This window comes from Callorhinus ursinus, unplaced genomic scaffold, assembly GCF_003265705.2.
Source record: "Callorhinus ursinus isolate GAN/ISIS: 27379988/994484 unplaced genomic scaffold, GSC_fseal_2.0 scaffold8, whole genome shotgun sequence".
NCBI lineage: Eukaryota > Metazoa > Chordata > Mammalia > Carnivora > Otariidae > Callorhinus > Callorhinus ursinus.
Window position 1 is genome coordinate 47161148 of NW_027397070.1, and position 25234 is coordinate 47186381.

Consider the following 25234-nt stretch of genomic DNA (forward strand, 5'->3'; position numbering starts at 1 on the left):
ATGGGTATTAAAGAGGGCACGCTCTGCGTGGAGCACTGGGTGTTATGTACAAACAATGAATCATGGAACACTACATCAAAAACTAATGATGCAATGTATGGTGATTAACATAACAATTAAAAATTTAAAAAAAAAGATCATGGGTCTAGTCCACCATGAGATGCAGGGCGGGGCCTGGAGTCTGTAGCAAACATTTTGAGGCCATTCTGTGTGCCAGGCTCTATGCCAAGGGCTTTCCTGGGTTATCATATTCCATTATCTTCATGGATGCTCCACAGGGTAGGCACCATGACTAATCTCCACACTGCAGAAGACAACATAGGCTCACAGAGTTGAAGGAATTTTCCTCCTCAAGGACACATGTCAGTTAAGTGCCAAATCAAGAACTTGATCCAAATGGTTTGGCTTTGAGACTCCTAAAGACTGATCATCCTGGGGAAACTGAGGCAGCACCTGGGCGATACTGGCTGTTTGGGGAGGAGCCTCCTCCCCTCCCAACACATAGGGGATTGCTATGTTGGTTTAAGGCATCTGGAAACAATCTTTAGTGGGCAGCACTTTAGGACAATCAATGACTCCTTTGCAGCTGGTGAGGGAAGGGCTCCTGGGAAGTTCATTCAAACTATACCAAACCCTCTTTCCAGATAATGATAATCCACCTACCCCTCCCGTCCCCATCTCCTCCCACTCTGTGTTAAGGAGCAGCTACTAGTTCTAGAGAGTGTCCCACTCTAGACCCGGCCCTCTTACCTCTGGATGTCCTGGTGGTTATTGCTCTGTGGCCTCCTTCACGGAGGCCTTACCTGATACTCCAGCCTAGATGGAAGCCTCTCATCCCCTCACCCTGCTTTATTTTTTCCATGGTACATGATGTGTGTTGTTTTATGCATTATCTGCTTCCCTTAATGGAATGGAAATGCCAGAGGAACAGGGTTTTATTGGGATCAGTCGTATCCCTAGTGCCTAGAACAGTACTTGGCACACAGTAACTGCTAATAAATATTTGTTGAATGCATGCCTGGTTCCCAAGCGCCGCACTGAGTTCTGCCCATGCATCATCTCATTGAATCCTCAAAGGCCTGTGGTTTGCCCACACTGGGCCCTGGCACCGATGTCGGGAGATAGTCAAGTAGTTATGTCCCCTCACACCTCTCCCTACCTCCTCCTAGTGGGACTTAGGTGTAAGAAGCCCTAAGGCTGGACCAAGCAGACGTCCCAGGCTGTGAAATTCACAAGGCTGGGAGTTCGGTGGGATTCCACCCTGGCTGTGCTGTTAATGGCACCATCTGACCCCAGCACCTTCGCACCTCTCTTGGTGTGAAAGTCTTTAAGGGTACAGGACAATCACAGCTCCCAGAACCTTCTTTCCAGAAATTAGCAACAAGCCAAAGAGGAGAGAATCACCCATGGATGAGTTGGGGAGGGGGGGACTTCTGCCCCTGCCTCCTGTAGATCCCAGGGAGGGTGATCTCAGGACGTTGGGGTGGAAGGGAGAGCTTGGAGTGGATAAAGGGAAGTGTTTTGGCCTTCTCCTCCTCTCCTCCGACTCTTGTTGCTGCCCTCCACTGCCTCAGGCTCAGGGGGAACGAGAGCTTTGGCCTGGCCAGAAGTTGCCCCAAGGAGAACCGGAGTGAACTGGCCAGCCCCCAGCTAGTGAGGGGCTCCTTTCCTAGGCTGGGCCTTTTCAGAAAATGGGAAATTCCACTATGTCACACCTCAAGAGCTGATAGCTTACCCCCACCCCCCTAATTATATAATGTATTTAGACCTTTGGGTGGCTCACCAGATTTCCGGGATGAATGTTTATAGTTCTGGGAAGGCGATGCTGACCTGCCATGCAAAGTCGTCCCCCTTCCACTTCCTCCTCGATTTTGACTGTAGTGGTCTCCTTTTCTCTGGCCTGATCCTCCCCCTCCACTATTTAAAATAAACTTCCTCCCACTCAAAGGCTACTTGCTCTTTGGTTAATTAACAAACATTTATTGAAGACTTCTCGGAGGTGAAGCTATGCCCACAACAGTGGATATGACAGACAAAACCGTGGCCTTCTTGGGGTTTACAGTTCAGGGGAGAATCTTCAGCCCCTGATGCAGGCCTAGTTCTGTGTTCTTGGTGTATCTTGGTACGGCCTGGTGTGCGGCAGAAACACGTCCATAACTTATTAGCATTGTAAAAACGTAACTCAGTCTCGCAGAGGACACCCCCCCACGCCCCCCCCCACCCCCGCCAACACACCATCCATACCACCTCACACAGCTCTCCTCTCTTCCTGTGTAATCCTGGAGGCTGCGTCTCGGTTCCATGAACACCAGTCCTTAGGAGGGCTTTTTCTGACTGTGTGGCCAACGCCACAGCCGGCAAACGTTCTTAGGGGCCGCCCAGGGCCAGGTGCTCCAAGAGGGTGGAAGCGGGAGGAAGAATCCATCCTCACCCTCGCTCCGGGCGTGCGGTCCGGGCCTCCGGGAGTACAGAGCTGGGAGGTGAGAACTGGGAGAATCATCGGCCTCAGCAAACCCGTTCGGCTCCCCCTGCAGTGGGGTGAACATCACGCCGTGAATTTGCCATGTGGTTTGGACAAGCTTCCGGAGTTTTCTGCCTTTTGTTATGATACCATCAGCTGTTCCCTCATAGTTTCAGGGTAGGAACCACACTCTGTTTATCCTCAGCAGCACGAAACTCTGGGTTGTGTATACAGGAGGTCACCGAATGTCTGGAGAAGGAGGAGTGAGGTGAGAGGGTGCAGACCTTTGCCTAAGTGGCAAGGGTTCCCTTCTTGCCTAAGAAACTGGTCAGAGGTTCCCAGCCTTGGGACAGTGCTCCAGGGGCCTGCATGGACGCGATGACCGCCTAGAGTGACCCGGGGCTGGGTAAGGGGCAAACTCTTGGGCGTTCAGCATGGAGAAATCTTTGACATGAATCTGGCCTCCCCCCTGCCCTTTCCCAGAGCAGCAGACTGAGTTTCAGAGAGGGTATGTGCGACCAACTTAGCTCTTAGTGGAAGGGCTGGTCAGGAATTGGAGATGCCTGTCCCTTAATTCATTGCTCTTCCACCCCCATTTTTTCCCCCATTTTTTATGTAACCCATCAATAGTAATTTAATGTCATACAGATACATGCCTGCATTTTCATGATCAAAAGTACAAGCAGTATTTTTTTGGTAAGAGGTTTAAATATTCCCAGGAGCCTGAAAAAAAAAAAAAAAAGAATACAACTTTTCCCATTGCCTGTATCACTTCTCTGGAGGGATATTATGACCCCATAGAATTGTCAATGTAACAGAACTTGAACCTGTTGTACTGAATGGGGCCTTAACACCTGCTCTGACTCCCACATCTTGGAAATCTTTGGGAGGTATACAGGGTCATCTATGTGGATGTGCCTGGGCATATGTATACATACTACAAAGGGATTTTTGTCGTAATAGTTTTTGTTGCATCAATATCTCAAGGGAATTTGTGGAAGAACTCGTTTCTTCTAGAAGTGTCCATTTTTCGAAGAATCTGTCCTTCTTTAGATGCCCAGGCTATTATTCATTGCCAATGGTGGTCAGTGTTCCCAAGCCTTGCTTTTCGCATGTGCAGGCGATACTGGATAGAAAGTGCCCAACTTTCTATACCAGAAGTTCAATTATAAAGTGGTTATGGGAACTGGGAATACATTTTCTCATTAAAAACAACATTATATATGGCTATGTGGTTTAGTTAATCCTTAAAACTTGTTTAACTTCATGTATAGTTGAAATGCTGCCCATTTGGAATTAATGTAAGCATGAAACACTGCTTTTTCACCATCAGTGCTTAAATAGAAAAACTATAAAACCAAATAAGAATTCCTTTTTAATCATCATGAATGTTGGTGGTAGGGGTGAGCAGTTTTATTAGGCGTGGAGGCAGATGAAGACTTTGAGAATTCTAGATGGGACTTTTAGATATTCTGATGGCTTTGGGAGTGATGGTCCTGATTTTTTTAATATGGTTAATTTGACTTTAGGGGCATTGTTAGCCCCACTGTTTAAGGTAATCAGATGTGGTTAGGGCTTTGCTGACAAATGGAATAATAAGGAAGAGAGAAAGAGGGAAGCATTTTCCCTCTTGAGATCACTAGGTAGGAGTTGGAAGAAAGTGGGTGGATGAACTGCCTGTGTATGCTAGCGGGGAGAACCTATGGCCTATGGCTCCCCTGGCACTGATGTTTTGGGGGAAAGGGAAGCAGGAGAGAGCTAATGCACAGCCCACTCAGTCACGTGGCTCAAGCCCAAGGGTCAGTGGTAGCCCAGAGCCCTGAACTCTCCCTGTGTCTGATGGGAGTCACCTCAGATCAGCATGTCAGCACCATTCTGGCAGCCCAGCCCCAAACAGTCCCAAGAAGGAAATATTCTGCTAGCCAGCAGGAGTGATCCACTTTCCCTGATGCCTTCCTGAAATGTGAACCCAGCCAGAATCCCAGAACAGCTCTACAGACCTTTGGGACATCTGGTCACCCCCATACATTTGGGGAGCGGGGAGAGGATAGAGGAGGGGGTGGATAGAAGGGTTGGAGAGCAACCCAAAGGGAAGATACAGGGTCTGGGGCAAGAGAGGGGGATTTAGAAAATTCCGAGTGGGGCATAGCTACACTTGTGTAAAGGCAGCACTGTGTGAGATCTATCCTGAGGTGGGCCCAAATAGACCTTGAATGGCAAAGAAAGAAAAGAGGAGAAATTGGCATTTCAGGTCTTCCCAGTACGAGAAGAAAGGGGACGGTGGGGTGAGGTGTGGTCAGTTCTGTTCACTGTCTGCCAGCAACATTAACCCCACCCCTGGCTTGGCTCAAGTTAAAGCAAATAAAATGATGTTTAACTGACATCACGAGCGCTGGTCGGGAAGAAAGCAACCAAAGGCTCACTGTGCTTGCAAATATTTGGGTTAGAGAAATAAGGTTGGATGAGGGTGGCCTGAAGGTCATAAAGCCTATGGATTGTTTTTGTTCTTAAAATCTATCTACAAGTCACACCAGCTGTGGATCTGAACCATGTGCTTTTGGTCCCCCGTGGAAATGCTTTCAATGAATTCAGGTTTCTTAAGAAGCCATTAAAGGATGTTTTAAGAGACAAAATGGAATGTCACATCTTTGTCACATTTATGGTAAGAATGTCGTATTCTTTATAAGGATCAACAGAAGAAATTTCTCTTAGGTCTTTGTTCTAGGAAGAGTTGTTTTTCTCCTAAATACCTGGATTTTATTTTATGGATACTTGGAATCATATAACTGACCCTGTCTCCTTTTTTACTGCTTATATGAAAATTTGAAGCAATCTTGAGCACGTATATCTACCATCACAACCTGCAGAATTAAAAATCTCAGTGTTTGCATCTTCATCTTTTCTTTTGTTTCCTTCTTTTCTTTAATTTCCTTGTGTATCTATTGTTTTGCCTTCATCATAGTACATGTATTTTTAAAAACTCATCTTGAATTATTTTGGGAACAAGGTGGTTAACTAAATACAAAGGTGGCGAAGGGGCGCTAGCTCACACAGGTCCATTTGCTGACTGTGGTTGGGTGGCTTGAACAACAGACTATTCATAAGTACAGGAAATTTGCAAGACTGATGTTAGAAACTCTGGAAGTACCTGCACTATTTATAGTTGCATTTTTAAACAAATTCTTGAATCTGAGCGCTGAATATGTGCCATTCTAACTGAAAAGGTAATTATCAAATTCCTTAGTAGTCATTTGGCCATAGTATAGAAGTACCTCTACACTCGGGGCAGCAAGAGACTGGTGATTTCTTTCATCTAAGCTGCACTGTTTTCTTTTTAAGGTTAATTCCATTCAAAGATCAAAGTCCAATACTTAATCAAAACCACTGATTTTGCAAATCCTCGGCCAATCTTGGGCTAGATTTGCCACCACCAAGTAGTGAGGAAAGCAAAGTGAAATGGGATCAGGCCTTTAAAAAAATACATTGGATGTTGAACTTTTTCTCTTTTTTTCCTAGTTAGCACTCAACACTGAACCCTGTTGCTCTTCAAGTTATCTTTCTTCTTGACTGGGAAAAGAAACAAGCTGAAGCTAGAAATGGTTTGAATGGGGCAAAGAAGGGTGTTTATTTTCTAAATACAGTTGACCCTTGAACAGCACAGGTTTGAACTGTACGGGCTCACCTATATGTGTTTTTTTTTTTTCCAGATAAATACAGTACACTACTATAAATGTATTTTCTCTTCCTTATGATTTTCTTAATAACATTTTCCTTTCTCCATCTTACTTTATCATAAGGATACAGTATATAATACGTATAAAATACAAAATATGTGCCAGTCAACTGTTCATGTTCTTAGTAAGGCGTCAACAGTTGTCTACCAGTGATTAAGTTTTTGGGGAGTCTGAAGTTATACACCAATTTTCGACTGTGTGGGGAGAGGTCACTCCTAACACCCATGTTGTTTAAGGGTCAGCTGTGTCTTTCTCAGTCAAAGTATCCCTTCCATTTCTCCCTGTGTCGTCTGGTCACAGGAGGGAATGGTAAGGAGCCTACCTGTTCACAGATGGTACAAATATTGGGTACAGCTCAGCATCCTGGAGGTAGGCAGCACACAGGTGTCATTTGGGGAAGTGATTCAGTCTTCTTGGGCTTGCTTTCCTACAGGACTAACAAGAGGCCAAACTGGGGAGAAGGAAAATATTGGTCCTCATTCCTTTGGCCCCTTTCCCGAAGGGAGTGATTTTGACTCTCACCTGCTTTGAATCAAGGGTGTCAAGGAGATTTTCTGGTACAAATATTAACAGTGCAGAAAATGGGCCCAGAATATGGAGGGGAATTGAAAAAGGAAAGAATCGAGTCCACTGTGTTCTTAAAGAAAGCACTTTGAGGGGCGCCTGGGGTGGCTCAGTCTGTTGTCTGCCTTCAGCCCGGGTCATGATCCCAGAGTCCTGGGATCGAGCCCCGCATTGGGCTCCCTGCTTGGCATGGAGCCTGCTTCTCCCTCTCCTCCTGCTTGTGCTCTCTCTCTCTCAAATGAATAAAATCTTAGGGAAAAAAAACACTTCGAAAAAAAATCACAACTTGTAGATTTCAAAAGACTATCTTCTTTCCAGTTTTTTTTTTTATGAGATATAGATATAATAAATACTCCTTTGTACACATTTGCCTTGAGACCCTCTAGGGGGCTCCTGGGTGGCTCAGTTGGTTGAGTGTCCAACTCCTGGTTTCAGCTCAGGTCATGATCTCAAGGGTTGTGAGATGAAGCCCCACGTTGGGCTCCACATTCAGCAAGGAGTCTGCTTAAAGATTCTCCCTCAGCCTCTTTCCTCATTAGCATGCACAGGCATGCTCTCTCTGTCTCTCAAATAAATAAATCTTTGAAAAAAAAAGGAAAAAGAAAAGATCATCTGAAATGCACAGCGGTGGGTTTCCAGGGGATTGTTTTTCTCTCATTTGGATCTAAGGTCTGATTTCCCCACAATAGATGTGAGTGACAATCTGGTTGGATGCTAAGTGGGGGCAGGTTCTCAAGTCATTATGTAAAGAAGAAAGTCACGTCCAGGAAAATTACCTCAGAAGATAACTCCCCTACTAAGATAGGATGCACATGGCTTTGTGCATCACACACTAATTGCCTTGCATTTAGGGGCCAAGATGCAGGAAAAGATGAATGTATTTATATACCAGAATCCATGCAAGGTGCTAAGCGGTGCTAAGCTTTGTGAGAGCTGAAACCAGTCAGGGAGGAAATCTCTCCCATCCTGTTCCTCACCCTCTGGAGCGCATTGTCACTGAGTGGAACAGGGCCTCAGGAAACATCTTCATTCTTCAAATTGCTCTCTCTCTTTCTCTTCTCAGGATGCGGTGTGAGAGCTCATCTTAAAGCTGGGTTTGAGGGGCGCCTGGGTGGCTCAGTCATTAAGCGTCTGCCTTCGGCTCAGGTGAACCCGGGTCTGGGATCGAGCCCCGCATCGGGCTCCCTGCTCAGTGCAGAGCCTGCCTCTCCCTCTCCCACTCCCCCTGCTTGTGTTCTCTCTCTCACTGTCTCTCTCTCTGTCAAATAAATAAATAAAATCATAAAAAAATTTAAAAAAGCTGGGTTTGCAAGACAAGGCATTATAATTGCTTAGATTGCATCTTGTAGATCGACAAAATTAGCATTTTATTTTAAGGTGGACCTATTTGATTAATTTAATTTAATGTATTAAAGTCTAATGTGAATTTATTCCCACTTCACCTAAGATTGAGAAAGCTGAAGGTATGGGGTAGGGAGAATGGAGTAGGTCCAATTATAAACGCAGGGTTTTTTTAGGAGGGCGCTGAGGGTGCCTGCCCACGTTTGCTCCGAAGCCCAACCTGGAAGCCCTGGGCTGCTGCAGCAAAAGTCTTCTGTAAGGATGACTCTTAACCACAGGTCACTTTCCTAATTGGGGTCCTGCTTTGGTTATGTTGGGTTGGAGGGCAGGAGGACAGAGAGGTTGGAGGGATGGAACTGAATCCTTTCTCTGTACCCCTGTCCTTCACTCCTTCATCCGCAAAGAGAAACAGGTGTCCACAAGACTGGTCTGCCACTGAGAGGTGTCTGGGGGCCCAGCAGAGGGAACATTCATCCAACACCCAACACATACTTGTTGAGCATCTGTGAGATGTGGGGTATCTGGGACAAGCTGGCATCTTCTTGGGGACAGCCTAACCAGCTTCCTTCTCCCCTGCCATGAAGGCAGAAACAAGGTGAGAGAGATGACACAATTATGGTTGCTCGGTGCCCTCTCGTTCAGTGACTTGTCTAGCCTTGCTGAGCGTGTGGAGCTGGTCAGTGGGGTTAAGACATGGGTTTTGGTGTCAGACAGACCTGCGTTCAAATCCCACTTTTGGTACTTGTGAGCTGCATGATGTTGGACAAGTTTTTCAGCCTTTCTGAGCTTCAAGCAAGTTATGGAAATAGTCTGTTAATGGGAACGATACTTACTGAGCATCTGCTATGGGTAAGGTACCAATGTTCTCTGCCCAAGAACCTTACAGGCTGTGGGAAATACTGATACTTGTATTTGTAAGGACAAACCATGGTAAGTGCTCCAAAGGGAAAAAGAAGAATCTTACGAGACTGTGTAGCCTAGGCCCTAATTTGGGTCATTATCGGGGGGAGGGCTTTAAGGGAGGGCTCTCTTAAGACCTGCCATTTCAGCTGAGAACTGTGAGATGGGAAGGCTGCTGGCCAGAGCAGTGAGGGAGAGAACGTTCCAGCAGGGCATAAAGCATCTGTCCCACCTCCGTCTGTCCCCCTGCCACTCTCCCAGGAGCAGAGGATGCTCTTCTTAGCTAAAAAGAAACTTGCCGAGCCTCTGAGGGACCAGAGCCTCCCAGAGAGACGATTCTGTGGCTCTAACCCTCTGTGTTCCACCCCACAGGACGTGTGGGGCTGGTGGTCCTCAAATGGCAGCCCCCAGCCTTCCCAGCTATTTTCACCTCCCTGAGAGCACGTCTCCAGTGAGGCTGGGCTCCCAAGCTGGGCGCCCGCCAGTCAGTCTGGCCAGGGAAGGAACTATTTTGGGAATTTTTATGATGGAACAATATTTTTTTGGTAAACAAATGGAAAGCTGTTAAACAGGGAGGCTCACCCCCTAGCTCCTGGTTCACCTTTCTCCACGTGGAGGGGTCACAGAGGCAGCACTGTCCCGTGGTAAGAGAATCCCCAGGGCTGCCCACCTTCAATGCACACCCCATCATTTCTCTCAGGATACACATCTGCAGAAACTGGGAGGTTGACCCCTCCCCACACCCTGCCTTGGGTCCCTTGGAAAAACAAAAAAGTCTTTAGTGCAGTCAGGGGTAGCAGGGGCCATGTCTGATTAACCCTTAGGGCTTGAGGGTGGCCTGGACTCAGAATGTGAGCTCTCACAGGGACCTGAGGGAACATCTGCCACCCCTTTCCATCCCCCTCTACAGGGAGGCCACCGAGGCCCAGAGAGGGTAGGCCCCTTTCCCAAGGTCACAGAGCTCATCAACTGCGAATAAGGTTGGAATCCAGGTACCGGACTCTAGTCCTTTTCTCTTTCTTCAGGAACAATAAGCCAGACCAGTGGTCAAGAAGAGGAAAGAGTGGGCTGTGAGCTTGGTATTTTGCAGGGAGCCTACAAACTATCCCCTCATAGTCAATCCTGAATACTAAGTGCCTCAGCACTGACCCCACCCTCAACCTCACCTGGCGGAGGACTCTCTTTACTTCTCGCCTCTGATTGGCTGCTGCAGTGGCTTGGACTTCGTGACCCAGGACCCCTCTCATCGGTGCTGGGACCACCCCAGCCTAAGCATTGTTTCTCCAGCAGTTACATCCCCTCTTGTTCTATCTACAGCTGCCTGGGCTGCCTTTTCTCAGACTGGGCTACTGTCATTTTTTATGTTTGAGTCTAGATAAGTTAATTAGGGTCCCAACTGAAAATAGAACGAATGTATTACCTTCTCCTTACTGATGGGGCTAAGAGGCCACTATATTATTATAGGAATGATATCTACCTCTTATTGAGCCTCCACTGGACCCTCATAGACATGCTTTCACTCAGCAGCCATGCATGGTAGGGATTATTTGTCCTGCTTTACAGGTGAAGATACTGAGGGCCAGAGAAGCCCGAGATCACATGACCAAGGAGTAAGTAATGGAGCCGGATTCATTCCAACTATGTCTGGCTCTAATCCCACAGCTCTTCCCACCAGGCCGCCCACAAGCATGAGACAAAGGGAATCTGGCCACGACAGTGGCAGAAACATGTAGTGGAAGGGACTTTGTGGGCAAGCGCCAATAGATTAAACGTTGGGGCTCAAAGGACAAATAGAACATATCACCCAAGTTTTGAGTCTTGTACTGATCAGGAGTCTTCCATTTTTGAGTGATAGAAACACAACTCAATATAGCTTAAAAGAGAGCTTATCTTTATTTGGGTGCCCGGGAAGTCTGGGGAGATCTGGCTTTAGGAACAGCTCGATCCAGGATAGTATTTCTTTTTCTCCTCCTCTTGATACCACATCCGTGGTATCCGTGGCATCTGTGGTTGCTGGAGCCCCAGAATCATACTCTGTCAGCAGAAAGGGACAATTTTCTTTCATAGCTTTAGTGAGAAAATCCCAGAAGGACTCCAATTAACTGGCTTAGGTCATGTGCCCATCTCTGAGCCAATCACTGTAGACAGAGGGATGGAGGCTTCTGAGTCCGGAAATGTGTGCCACACAGAATGCACTGCCCGCGGGGAAAAGGAGCTTGGGTGGCTGATGAAGGGGAGAAAAAGTATGGGAAGACTGAAACAGCCCTCTTTAGGCTTGGGGACCGGGAGAATGTCGGCAGCATTGATGATCAGAGGGAAAATTAGGAGGAAGGGTTACGCAGGAATAGTTATATTCACTATAATAGTACTAAGTAAGATTTATTACTTTACAGAGTAGGCAGCCCTTCACATACCTTATTAGCCCTCATCTAACCCTGAAAGGCAGGCAGAACAGGTGTTGTTACCAATCTCATTTTACAGATGAGGGACAAGTCTGGAGAGAATAAATGATGGGCTTGTGGCTGGCAGGGGACAGGTCTGGGACTCAGATGGCAGACTCACAGTCACTTTCTCTGAATCCCAATTCAGGAGAGAAGATATGTTGAGTGTGAAGTGCCTGGTGTCCTGAAGGAAGATGCTACTCTCAAGGTGAAAGGGACACCTGAGCCTGTCACTTTGGGGTCATTCAGCTTAGTGCGGTCCCCTGCTAGGTGTTACGTGCCACATGGGCGGGGACCTTCGTGTGCTTAGCACGCAAGAGGCACTGAGTACAGAGTGATCCAATAGTGCCCTGCTGAGAGGCTGAGTCTCTGCTGGGGGCTAGAGGATGGGGACCTGAGTCACAGGCCAAAGACTGAGCCCCAGGAGGGAGTATGGGGAGAGAAAAGGAGTGGGAGCCCAATGTGCGGTATGGTTGGCCCCAGCTCCAGACAACCTTTGTCAAATGCACTGCAAGCCTCACATCTGTGGGGCAGACCAAGCTGGCCATATGGGATCTATAGACTCTGAAAATGCCGTTGGTGTGGGGCGCTTGGGTGGCTCAGTCGGTTAAGCTGCCTTTGGCTCAGGTCATGATCCCAGGATCCTGGGATCGAGCCCCACATGGGGCTCCATGCTCGGCGTGGAGCCTGCTTCTCCCTCTCCCTCTGCTGCTCCCCACTGCTTGTTCTCTCTCACTCTTGCTCTCTCTCAAATAAATAAATAAAATCTTTTATCTTAAAAAAAAAAAATCCCGTTGGTGTAACAGGACTGGTTTGGCACCAGGTGAGTTGTGTCTTCTGGGGCCTGTCTTTGCTGCACCTGATTGTGCTTCTCTTTAGTTGTGTTCAAGTTAAGTCAATCAAGCTCCCTTTTTTGAACACCCGCTATATGCCAGGCATGAGCATGTATTGTGCACCAGGTGTATGGTGATAAGTAAGATACAATTCTGCCTTTTTAAGTCATTCATTCATTTAACCCTCATTGTTTCCCAGGTACTGTGTTAGGCACTGGGTATACAAGATTTGGTGAAATTCTTATTCTGGCTAGGTTGACACATTTATGCCCAACTAATCATAATACATACAATGTATAAGTGATTTGATCTGCATATAAAAAAAGTGCTTTGGGACTATAGAGATAAATGTTACTAATTTTGGATCAGGAGATTCAGGGAACTCTTGATAAGAAGATATCTGAGCTAGACTAGCGGAACAAAGGAAAAAGGTAAGAGTCTGGCAGGCTCTGAGGATGGGTGGTGGGTTGTTTGGGTGGGGAGAGTCGGTGTACAGGGGCAGGTGGTGGGAAACCGAGGGTGGGCAGGAGGCCAAGCTTGAAGACCAGCCCAGTGCAGGGGTTTTCACTTGATCCTTAGATGCCCTGGCCCCTTGGAAGGGAAACCGTTGCCCGGGGTGTGTGTCCACACCTTGCCATTCACTCATCAGCTGGTTTCATTCTTTGTTCTCTGGTCAGCAGCATGTCCTGTTTGTGGCTAGCTTTGTTGCTTCTTAAACTGTAAGCTCCCCATGGGCGAGATTTCCCTCAGTTTCCGTGCATTTTTCCTTTGCACCGAGCCCAGTTACGGCGTGGATCATAACCAAGTCCCCTGGTGCTGCTGTGGGCCAGGGGTCTCACGGAGAGAGGCTGGCCACAAGCTCTGCTCGGTTTCTGGGGAGCAAATCCAGGACAACCAGAGCTGCTGAAAATGGGCTCTCGCTGGGCTTCCCTTCCCTACCACCTGTGGGGTCACCCATGGTGTGTATGCTGGAGTGGGCTGCTTGTCCACTGATATCTGCTCCCCCTCATTTGGTGGTAGAGTTTGAGCTGAGCAGCCCCCAGCCAGCCTCCCTTGCTGCTTGGTATGACCATACAACTATAGCCAGCCACTGGGATATGAGTAGACGTGACCCACATTTGAGTTGGCCCTAACAGGAAGGCATGACCCCTCCCCTCCCCTTTTCCTCTTCCTACAGCTGGGGGTGAGGGCCGCAGGGGAAGCCATCTCCGACGACGCAGGGGAAGCTGTGTGTTGAGGATGGCAGAGTCATCTAATGGCCTGGACCACCTCTCTGTGCTCTGGCATATTGTGAAGCCTCTTTATTACAACGGCTCAGTCTGTACCTAAATCTGTTTCGTAGAAGGAACTTTGGACAGCTAGTTCTTTGCCCTGTGGTCTTGGACACGTTACCTTATCTTTCTAGACCCCTGTTGCCACACCTGTCGGAGGGGGATGTGAAAAACTCTTTCCTTGCTCCATGAGAAGCATCAAAGGGCTGCAGAAGTGGCTCTGATTGGAAAAGCGTGGACACAAGGCAAAGGTGTGTGGGAGCATTTTCAGGGCGAGAGAGTGATGGTCTCTGATCGTGGTTTATCGCTTAGCCCTTTCCTCTTTAGGAGTTTTTGAGTGGCTCAAATAAACTGCTGGCCCAGCTAATCAGAGCCGGGGGGGTGGGGGTGGGGGGCTCTGTGTTCACCATCTGCCCAGAATAATTCCCTCCAACCTTTAAAGTGCTCAGAAGACACAAAGTTGGTCTTGGCTGTAACGGGCCAGACCTAAGGAAGTGATCTGGGTCAAGAAGCTTTTACACAATTGTAAGTAATGAAACGTACTGAACCCAGTTGAACCTCATCAAAATGCCGTGGCGGGTTGAGTGTTTATGTTTCATGCTCATGATGTTTGAATGTTTAAATTCACATGAAAAACATAAGCACCGGGATGAAATAGCTGGCAGGGTCTGGGCCACTATTTCAAGATGAAGCATACTTGATGGTGACAGCAGCGTTGACCCAGCTCTGAAGTACGTGGAGGCCCGGCTCGCACGAGCCCCACGCTTCCCACCCCGCAAGCCACCCGTCAGCACAATTTGCCTTTTCCCAGGGGACCCAGAGGCTTGCTCAACACATACCTGGTTGATTTATGACACATGAAGGACAGAGTCCGTGGGATTTGGGAGAGGCAGAGTAGAGGGGTTTGGTTGGGGAAATTGAATGAAAAAGGAAAAAAAAGGAAGGATGTCCAGGAAAGAAATAAGACAATGTGTCTGAAAAATTGGAAACCGATTCCTTAAATACCTCACAGTAGGAGAAGAGTAAAACAAATTAGGGCCCGGTCGCTCACTCCATTCATGACACAATGTATGTATTCTTTGTCTACTGTGCGCCAGGGTCCCGTGTTAGTAGGTTCTGGGACAAAATCCCCGGCCTCAGATGATGCAGCTATTTAAAATGATAGTTATGGCGCCTAGGTAACAACATGGAAAATGAGTGTGATATGGATTTGGCAGAAGATGCAAGGGTCAAAATTTATGTACAGTGTGATGACAACTGGCTTAAAAAAACCCAGATGCGGAGGAGGAGGAAGTGAGAGGAAACATGGGTAACAGGCCATGAGTGTGTTAGGGTGGTGGGGTTAGGCTAACTGGTCTCTATTCTCGAACTTTCTGTGCTGTAGTTGTATTCCATTCATAAATATATATATATTTTTTTAAATAAGAAGGGCCGTCACCTGACAAATGACCCTCCCACGTTAACCACCGGTCCAGCTAGCCTTTGAGGAGTACTTCACACCAGACAAGCCCATCTTCCTGCACCAGCCTGGCTGCTGGCATTCACCAGGTGTTGGGCCCTCTGCTTGGAGTCTGAATCAGAGATGTTAAAGCTTGGGAGGGGCCCGGATATGCCAAAGGGCACCCCTGTTCTCAGTGATTGCAAATTCAGCAGCTCGCCAGTGGAAACGGAGAGGCCCCTGATCCAGCACAATGCAGGGGCTGGTATTTCCCCTGACTCTCAGGGCCGGGCGCCTATCCATTTGGGGCACGAGATGAAGGAGTTGGCCAGCTTCCCGCCTTGGGAATGGATGGGCCAGGCATCGCATGCCAAGCTCAGGCCAGGCCCTCACAGCTGTGCCTGCCTCCCCTGGAGAAAGGGAAGGTTCTGTCTGCCCCCTCCAAATTAGGCCTGCTTGGGGCACAACTCGGGGATGTGGCTTTGGAATCAGACGCGAATTTTTAAAAACTTTACAAATATTTAATTGCAGAACTACATGCACATGGTTAGAAAAATAAAATGGTACAGAGGGCTTATAGTTAAAAACAGATTTCCGTTCCATTCTTGGATTCAGGCTTGCTTCTCAGGGGCTACGGCTTTTCACTGCTTCGGTTTTGGGTTCTGCCGGTTTACCTTCCTATCTCTTAGTAATACGTGAATACTGCTGTCTTCTGGTGGATCCTCCGGGGACATTATCTATTGTCTCCCTGCTCTAATAAAGCAGGATTTAGCTCATGTGTACGGTTGGGAAGACATGGAAAAGCACCATCCAGACCTTCAAAAACGGACTTGCCGTCCAGCTGTGGGGAACATGCGCAGCAGATGGCCCCCAGCTGTCAGCTCCGGCCCGGTCGGCCCAGAGGCACCGAGAGCCACCTGGCCCCAGGTCACAGCCTTTGTGGGGCAGCCTGCACCCAGTAACTGAGCACAGCGAGAGGGAATAAGGCCCTTTCCGCCCAAAGTGGGGCTCTAATGGGGGATGCTCCTTCCAGCGCTCTGGGCCGGCTTGGTTGGGTCTGCATCACAGTTGACTTCTCTCTCCAGCCAATTTTTTCTTTCCCCTTCTTTTCACAGGGGTCCCTCCTAATAAACATCATGCACCCCAAGCTCCATCTCAGCGTCTGCTTCCAGGGAGCCCCCTGCCACAATCATCCTTGTCCCTCGTGTGGTTTCTCAGCGTATATCAATTTGTACTGCGTCAACTTGACTGAATAAGAGCTACATTCCCCCACATTCCCTCCCCGCGGTGGTTCCAAGTCAGGGTTGGCCACGAGGGACGTTTGTGCAAAAGTTGGAAGGCAGAAATGAAGCAGTAGTCATTTTTGCTCGCTGAAGGCTGGCGCCGGGCCAGGCGCTGCAGCGGTTCTCAGGCTGCCGCCGCTGGGCGCCTCACCTTGCTGGCAGGCTGCCCGGGGCTCCTCCACCTCCACCCCCTTCTCCTCCTTCAGCTCCTCCGTGTCCTGGGCCAAATGCACGTGTGGCTCCATGAGGGGGGGCACCTGCTTCGCCGGGAGCTCAGCCACATCACGGAGACCGGAGGTACTGAGACAGATGTGCGTTTCTGGTTGCCCTTGTGGGTTCCAGGGGCTTCTTCCTTTTTCGCACTTCGATCTTTTCTTCCCAACTTCCAGGGCTGCTGACCTCAGGACCAACACCAGACACAGAGGCAGGGGGCTTACACATACCGTTTAAGCAGCTCCTGGAAGTGTGTGAGGTCTAGTCGCCCTGATAGCTCCTTTTTTCTTGAATTCTAACTCATGCAGTCACTATTCCTAGTTCCTCTCTCTCTCTCTCTCTCTCTCTCTTTAAAGATTTATCTGTGAGAGAGAGAGAGAACGAGAGCACAAGCAGGGGGAGCTCCGGCAGGTAGAGGGAGAAGCAGACTCCCTGCTGAGCAGGGAGCCCGATGCGGGACTCGATCCCAGGACCCCAGGATCATGACCTGAGCCGAAGGCAGACGCTTAACCGACTGAGCCACCCAGGTGCCCCCCCTCCAGTTCCTCTCTTGATGACTCTGTTCCGTCAGCTCTCTGTTGTACCTGACTCCTTATCCCATAAGGTAGGATACTAGTATCATTATCCTGTCTTCCTCCCTTCCCGACTCTTTGCTCAGCTGATTTTTTTTTATTGCATTATAACGGACATACACTATTATGTTTCAGGAGTCCAAGATAGTGATTTGAAATTTCTACACATTATGAAATGATCACCAGAAGAGGTCTGGTTACCATCTGTCATTGTACAGAGTCACTGTGATGTAATTAACAATATTCCCTGTGGTACTTTTCCTTTCTGTAATTTCTTTATTTTATAACTGGAAGTTTTACTCTTCTTAATTCTCTTCACCCATTTCACCCCTTGCCCCTCACCCCCACCCGTCTGGCAACCACCAGTTTGTTTTCTGTATTTATGAGTCTGCTTTTGTTTTGTTTTGTTTCTTCGTGTGTTCGTTTTTTAGATTTCACATAAAATGAAATCATATGGTATTTGTCTTTCTCTGTCTGCCTTACTTCACTTAGTGTAATAGCCTCTGGGTCCATCTGTGTTGTCACAAATGGCAAGATTTCATTCCTTTTTATGGCTAATATTCCTTGTGTATCTATACCGCAACTACTCTATCCATTCATCTATTGATGGACACTTAGGTTGCTAAGTGCTTCTTTCAGCTATTTTTTAATTTCTACATTGTCAAGTGTGGTCACATTATATCCTGTCCTAAAATCATGGTGAACCTTTCCCTTCTTTGTTCGCAGTCTATTTTAAAAGTTGAAGACCAATGAATAGCAACGGGAGTAGTGCATTTTGTGTGGGTAAATATCACAGGGCCCGATGATGGTCTATGATTGTATTTCTTTCCCCGAATGTCCAAGGGAAAGACACCTGTGTCACTCAAAGGACAATGTTCTTAGCCCCAAGATCAAATAGATGTTTTATGTGCCACCATTTGCTCAAATTCATCTTACCTCCTTTGTTGTTTCATTTTTGAACCATGACTTTCTTGATTAGTGGTTTGCTCTTCCCAGAATTTTTTTATTGCTTTCTTGTTTCTGTTTGGGCAAAGAAAGCTAAGTCTTTGCCCTCCTGTCGCAAATATTATCTAGCTTTTTACTCATCTTATGTGTTTCTGGGCATCTATTATATTCTTCTAAAAGGCTTTCTCCTTGGGAACCATTGACATTTTATTGGACACCAGTTTCCTTTGAGGTAGCCATCACTTCTGGGATTTTTTTTTTCCATTGGACTCTGGTTAATTGCACCATCTCTTGTATTTTCACCTTAACCTTTTGTTCCTTTGATGTTCACTCCAGTTTTGTTGGAGTACATTCTCATTTCACACATCCACAAAGCATGCACAAGAAGGAAATATCAAGCCCTCCCGTGAGGATTTAGCTGTGTGACTTGGGCAAGTGTCTAACCAAATTTGTTCCGCAATCTCCTCAACTACACCTCGGGGATTATGTCACTCATGTCCTGGAATCGCTGTGAGGATTGCATGTGATAACACTGGTCGAGTGCCTGATCTTTGGCGCTGAGTACATTTTGGTTTATTTCTCTAATTGTTACTTTTTTTGCTAAGAGACCTCACAACGCCCCCCTTGCCTATGGAAGAAAGTCCAAACTCTTCAGCATAGCCCAACGCCCTCTATAATTGAACCTCAATTGACCTTTTCAAATTTATGTCCTATTACTCTCTTCACATACCTTGTGCACCGCCAAACTCTTCTCCAGCACACCTGTGTCTTCTAGCCATCGGGCCTTGACTCTGCCCCTCTGCCTGGAAGGCCTTTCCGAGTCTAGTGTCTGTGTGTACAAACCCATTTCCCTTCTCCAAGCTCCCTCTGCCTTCATCATCCTTCCCTGATCTCCAACTAGACGCAGTCCCACCCTCTCCCCTGGCTTTTCCTCCTTCCCGCTGGCTATGAGAGTTCTTATGGCCACACACTTGGCTGGCTGCCTGGGGATGGACCAAACTCTTTCCATTTTTCTCCACAGCTGGGACAGCCACAGTCTTGAATGATCCTCTTTTTGCAGGCTGGGCAGAATCCAGGATGCCTCTAGGCAACGTTTTCAGAGAGCCAAAAACTACTGCTTCCTTCCTCCTGCCAATGTAGCTTCCCTCCCCCACAAACAGCCCCTCCCCACCCCCACGGCATGGAAAACTTATTTTTAGGGCAGCCACCTCTTTGGTGAGGTCTGATGGCCGTAGGAAAGTGCTCTGCCATCAAATATCTCTTCCAGTAGGATTTAGTCAAGGGAACAAAATGCACATACCTCTGGGAGGGGCATCACATCAAGTATAATTTAGTAACATTAGCATTCACTCACTCACTCACTCACTCACTCACTCACTCACTCCTCTATATTAGATGACTCTGGTGTGCCAGGCACTGTGGAGGGCTTGGGGACACACAGAGAAAAGACATAATCCCTGTGCACAGGGAAATCACAACGAGCTTAGTTTAAGATCCCTTTCCAACCATGAGGTCTAGCTGCCAGCAGGACATTGGAGCATCTGAGGGCTAGTCGAGGGTTGGGTATGTGGGCTGGGATGGTGCAAGAGGAGGGTGTGAAGGCCCCGGGGGCCTGGATGGAAGAGGAGCCACAGAGAAGTGGGGTGCCTGAGACGGATTCTTCTCCATGTCACAGCTTAGCCCTCGGGTATGATGGGGGCTGATTGGTCACCAAGTGAGGCAGGAAGTTGGGGAGAGGGTGGAAGGGAAGATGTTGCAGCCTCTGAGTACAGGGTTCTACCTATCCCACTCATGCTCCACACTCTCTCCTGACCTGGGTGAGACCCCCCCTGGGCAGCTCTTGTCACAGCACCTGTGAAGGAACCACAGAGAAAGGAAAGTGCCTCAGCTCACCTGGCTGTGCTCTCAGCCATTTCTGTTCCTTTTCAGGATAAGCACGGGAGGCATGGGACAAGAGGGGTGACCCAGTCACTCTGACCTGCACTGATGCCCAGGGCAGCCAGCACCGGAGGTGCAGAAGCTCGGGGCTGTGTGTTTCTGAGCAGACACTGCAGCCTATTAAAGGTTGAATTCCGTCTGGTGGTCACATCCTGCACTGGCTGCCCCCCACGGCACACAAAGCTCCTTTTGTAGCTAGTGGGACCAAGGGAAGGGGGAAGCTGAGCTCTTAATGTGACCAACCAATTTTTCAGCTTACATCAACAAATTTCTCCCTGAATCTTTCCAAAACAAAGCTTTGCTAATGTGGAGCTCAGGGGCTGTGGGAGCTGGCTGAGCTCTGGCAGAATCCGCAGGCCCAGGTTCTCCTTGCCCTTGGCCAGAGTCAGCTCTGGCGAAAACGAGGAGGGCTCAGGCTATGGGGAAACTGGTGTGCAAGTTGGTTAAGTAACTGCCAGCAGGTCGTTGGGCCTGTAAATCTCTGGTAGAGCTGATTTGAACCCAGATCCATGAAAGTCTTCTAATTGGGCTTTTGTGCTCTCTGCCCTACCCCAGAGGAAGGCTGTCCAGGGAGCCCATCTGTAATCAAAGACTGCAGGTTCTTGTGGCTGGAAGGGTCCTCAGAGATAGCCAGTCCAACCCTTTGGATCTCTGTTACCTACAGAGATAGTGATTGGGATCAGGATCGATTCCAGGTCTCCCCACTCCATATCAAAAGATCTTTTCGCTGACACTGTACATGACTTTTCTTCAGGAAACATGTACGTACGCTTCAAGAGAAGGACCAAAGGCACTTAGCTCTAAAGAACCAACAGATGATGGCGGCAGCCAAATCCAAGTGACCTACAGGCCAGGGGCGTCCTGGTTCTCTCCACATCATTCTATAGACCACAACCTGGAGACCCAGGGAAGTGGTGGTGTAATTCTAGCTGGAGTCCAAAAATCCTGGGAACCAGGGGAGCCAAGGTTGGAAGGCGCAGTCCAAGGGCAGAAGAATACCAATGTCCCAGCTCACACAGACAGGCAGGGATAAAAGGGGTAAATTCCCCTTTTCTCTGCTTTTTGTTCTATTCAGGCCCTCAGTAGATTGGGTCATGCTCACCCACATGGGAGAGACCAATCTATTTTACTGAATTCACCAATTTCCATGCTAATCTCATGCAGACATGCTCTCATAGACACATCCAGAAATCACGTTTACTGGCCTTCTGGGCCTCCCGCAGCCCAGTCAGTTGACACATGCAATTAACCATCACCATGTCCTTGCTTGGTACCAGGGTCATAAGTCTGCTTTTCTTGCCCTGGATGGCAAATTTGAAAAGGAATCAACTACAGCTCCTCATCCCCACGATACCTTCCACATGGTCAGTGGGCTTCTCAGTGCTTCAAGGGCTGCCTGGTTGGAAGCAAAACCATGAGCTCACTTACGGCACAATTTTAGCTGCAGATAGGCATTGGGAAGTCAGACCTTGCTTGTGGTTCTGTGGCTAGGACAGTGACAATAACTTTTGGGACACTAAACTGGTAAATCATGTCAAGGTCTTTATGCACATTGAATGAGGCAACATAGCCAAATAGTTTAGAAGATAGTCAATGCAACCAGATAAAGACCTGGGTTCAAATCTCGCCTCTGCCATGGTTTATGGGTCCTGTGACCTGTGGACAGTTACTTAACCAACTTGTCTACCAGTTTCCCCATCTATAAAATGGGGATAATATTAGGGTTGGTTGGGAAGGCTAAATGAATTCATCCATGCGAAGTACCTAGAACACTGTGTGGCACATAGTAAATGCTCTATACGTGGTAGTTATTATTATTATTATTATTATTGGAGGAATAAGTCAACACAATAAACATTGGTTGAGTGTTTGAGTGAGGTTTGTGGATGCCAGGAGCTTTGGAAGATACAAGAGTTAATAAGAAGAATAAGACTTGGGCCCCGCTCTTGATGTGCTTTCGGTCTACAAGAAGAGAGAAGATACTGACATGAAAAGGGAGGCATGGCATGCAAGTGAGAGCAATCAATAAACCCGCGTTTTGAGAGAGGGGATTGGATCCCAGAAGGGGAGGAGCAGAATCAGGCCAGAACCTGAACACTCTGAGCTCGCAGAGATGGGAAATTCACCTTGAGTAATTTGGGGCAGTTGGAAAGGAAAGTTTTTTCAGGTTAGAGGCCTGGGGTGTGTGTGTGTGTGTGTGTGTGTGTGTGCGCACTCACAAAAAGAAAAGCCAATTTTTTTCTTTTTTTAAGAAAAGAGAGAAAGGAACGTTTCGTCCACCTCCCTGTAACCTCATTCCACTAGGTGGCTTCATGAATTCATTAGCACATCAGCAATGGCAACTCTGTTTTAGCAATCCCAGCTCCCAGGGCATGTGGGGGAATTCTGAGAGGCCAGCTGCTTCACCTGTCAGAGAGAGGAGGAGCTGAGCAGAGATTTCCAGGTCAGAGTAGAGCTGGGTGCCTATCCCTCCGGTAGCGGACTGGGGCCCAGCCTCCTGGCACCAGGAAGAGTATGGCTCAGGGGTCATTCACATGGAACATGACTTATGCATAAATTTCTAAATTAAGGTTTCTTAAACAATAACTAAGAAAAAGAAAGGAAGACTTCAACCTGATTTAGAATCTCTTCACTCAGTTATTTTGAGCCTGTGTAACAAGACCTCAATTATTTGGAACCCCAGAGGGATAAGTTGTTCTGAAGGCTTAAAACTTGGGTGCCCAAACTAAAATTTAAATCATTTTGATGGGTTTAAAAAAATGTATGCATGCTTCTTTGCTTTGTTTAATAGAATATCTGGAACATGACTTGGGGTGCCTACCGTAGGACTCTGCTGCCCTTATGATCTCGTATACAGGATGGCTTGAGGCCATACTAAGCAGGCCCAGACTACTGTGTATTTTGAATTTTATTGAAAAAAAAAAAAACCCACCACACAATGGAATTCTAGATTCAGCTCTGGCATATAAAAAGCTTAGATGCTGTCATTCCTGTCCTTATAACAGTAAGAAGCAAAAACTGAAAAATCAATGACTTTTCTTGAACTCCTCAGAGAATGGGGGTTGCAGAGCAAATCAGCACACTGAAATCTGGAGAGATGGGTGAAGATGGGGGCTCACGGCTGGCATCGGCTTACCTGAAGCAGATGTTGCTAGAGTCATCAGCCTGGACCCCAGAGTCACGTCTTTTAAAAACTTTCTGATCACTTCCTGTTTTCTCTTCTCATTCTTTCCAGGCTTAACCATGCTCTGTGCCAAGCTTTGTATCTATCTGTACTGCAGGTAAGGTAGTTTAGCAAATGGGGTGATGGGTGGCAGGGAGCAGCAAACAGACAGACAGGCAGACGGACAAAGCTAGACGCAAAGCTCGAGTCTGGACCCTGGCGAGTAAGTAGGGGCCCAGTTTCTGATCACCTCTCAGCTTTCGATGGTTCAATAGTTTGATATTATCAGTTCGGACATAGGTGACCAGCACCAGGGAAGCACCGTTCCATAGAAATATGGCGGAGCCATATACACGTAATTTAAAATTTTCTAGAGGTAATATCTTAAAAAAAAGAATAGATTAACCCAATGTATTTAAAATGTTCTCATTTCAACAGGTACTCAATATAAAAAGTATTAATGCAATACCTTACATTCTTTTTTTTGGTATGAAGTCAAAATGCAGCGTGGACTTCTCAGTTGGTACTGCCCACATTTCAAGTGCTCAGTAGCCACATGTACAGGCCAGAACAGCTCCGGGGAGTTGTATGAGGCTGGAGTTAGTTTTGGCTGCTAATGACAACAGTGACTTAAACAACACAGAAATACATTTATCTTATTTAAGTGTTCAGGTAGGCATGAAGGGTTATGTGATGAGGCACTTTGCGGTAGTATTCAACCCAGGCTCCTTTCTTGTTGCTTCTGTCTTATATCTTGTTGTCCCACCAGGCACGGCTTCATTTCCAAATTCCTCAACAGTCCAAGATGAATGCTTCAGCTCCAGCCAGCGCACCCACATTCCAGCCAGCAGGAAGGGAAAAAGGAAAGAGAAGAAACCCTCTATTAATGGTGCTCTAAGCAGTTACACACACATTACTTTTACTTCCATGCCTTTGGCCGGGATTTAGTCAGATGACCCTGCCTAGCTGCTAGGGAGCCTGAGAAATGTAGTCTAGATTTTAAGTAACCTTGTGACCAGCTAAAATTTGAGGGTTCTGTGACTAAGGAAGAAAAAGAGAGCATATATTGAGAATCAACTGGTAGTGTTGGTCTCAGACCAATTCACATGAAAGAAATGCAGATTAGAATGGTAAACCAGAATGCCAATTTATTAAGAGTTAATGGGACTGTAATTGCCAGCCAGATGGGAGTGCCTGGGTCTGCTGACTGTTGCAAACTCTTCTCAGTAGGATAATCTAAATGGTTGGAAGATTAATGGATCAGGCTATCATGGCCTGATGGACCCCTTTCCATTTAAAGACATATCGCCCTGCCAAGAGACCTGAAACATTCCTGCCAACCGTGAGGGAGCCCTCTCTCTGGGATGGCACTGGAGACCCTTGGACAAACTCCTGGCCTCAACAGTCCTTTCTCTGAGCTTCTGGGGGGCTCCATCCTTTCCTCATCATAGCTTTTCACAGTACAACTCTGCTTACATTTGTTACATTTTAGACTTTGAGAGGGCAAGATTTTGAAGACATACCAGCCCCTTGTTATAGACTTGGGAAATACTACTGTCTCATCAGCAGCACTCATTCACTCGAATTTACTGAGCACATATTGTGTGCCAGGTATTATATTATGCTGAGAGTGAATAAGAACCTGGCTTCCATCCTTAAGGTGATTGTACTATCTAAACAATAGGGAAGGTGATGATGGGCAGGGTTAAAAAATGAGTAGGTGTTCACTGAGCAAGAGTGAAAAGGCACCCTGGGTGGAAGGGACAGCAGGTGCAAAGGTTAGAGACATCGAAGAACATGACATATTTGGGAGTAGGGCATAGCTGGGTGGGATTTGAGGGGAGGAGGGGCCGGAAGGGTGCTGCAGGGGGCACTGGGGGGTGGTCTCCTCAATATCCATCCCCTCTTGGTAATTACTCCATCTTCCTTTGGGTATGCACCCTCCCTACACTTCCCACACACTTCTGAGGAAGTTGACTCCACCCTAGCCCTAGGGGTGAGGTGAATGGTCCCAGTATAGACTCATCAGCAAAATCCCTTCTTGCTTAAGGATAAGCAAGTGACCCAATTCTAACTCAAGAGACTGGAGAAGCCTTTGCTGGCAGCTTCAGGGAAAGAAGCTCTTTCTCTTTCTCCT

At 47.5% G+C, this 25234-nt stretch overlaps 1 long non-coding RNA gene across 1 annotated transcript in view; it reads left to right on the forward strand.

The window, feature by feature from the left end:
- The window catches only part of LOC112822728 (uncharacterized), a 54790-nt gene extending 29914 nt beyond the window's left edge, over positions 1-24876 (forward strand). The window contains exon 3 of the long non-coding RNA XR_003207768.2: positions 23170-24876. This is a non-coding gene — a long non-coding RNA (uncharacterized lncRNA). The remainder of the gene's footprint in view (positions 1-23169) is intronic.
- The last annotated feature ends 358 nt before the right edge of the window (positions 24877-25234 follow it).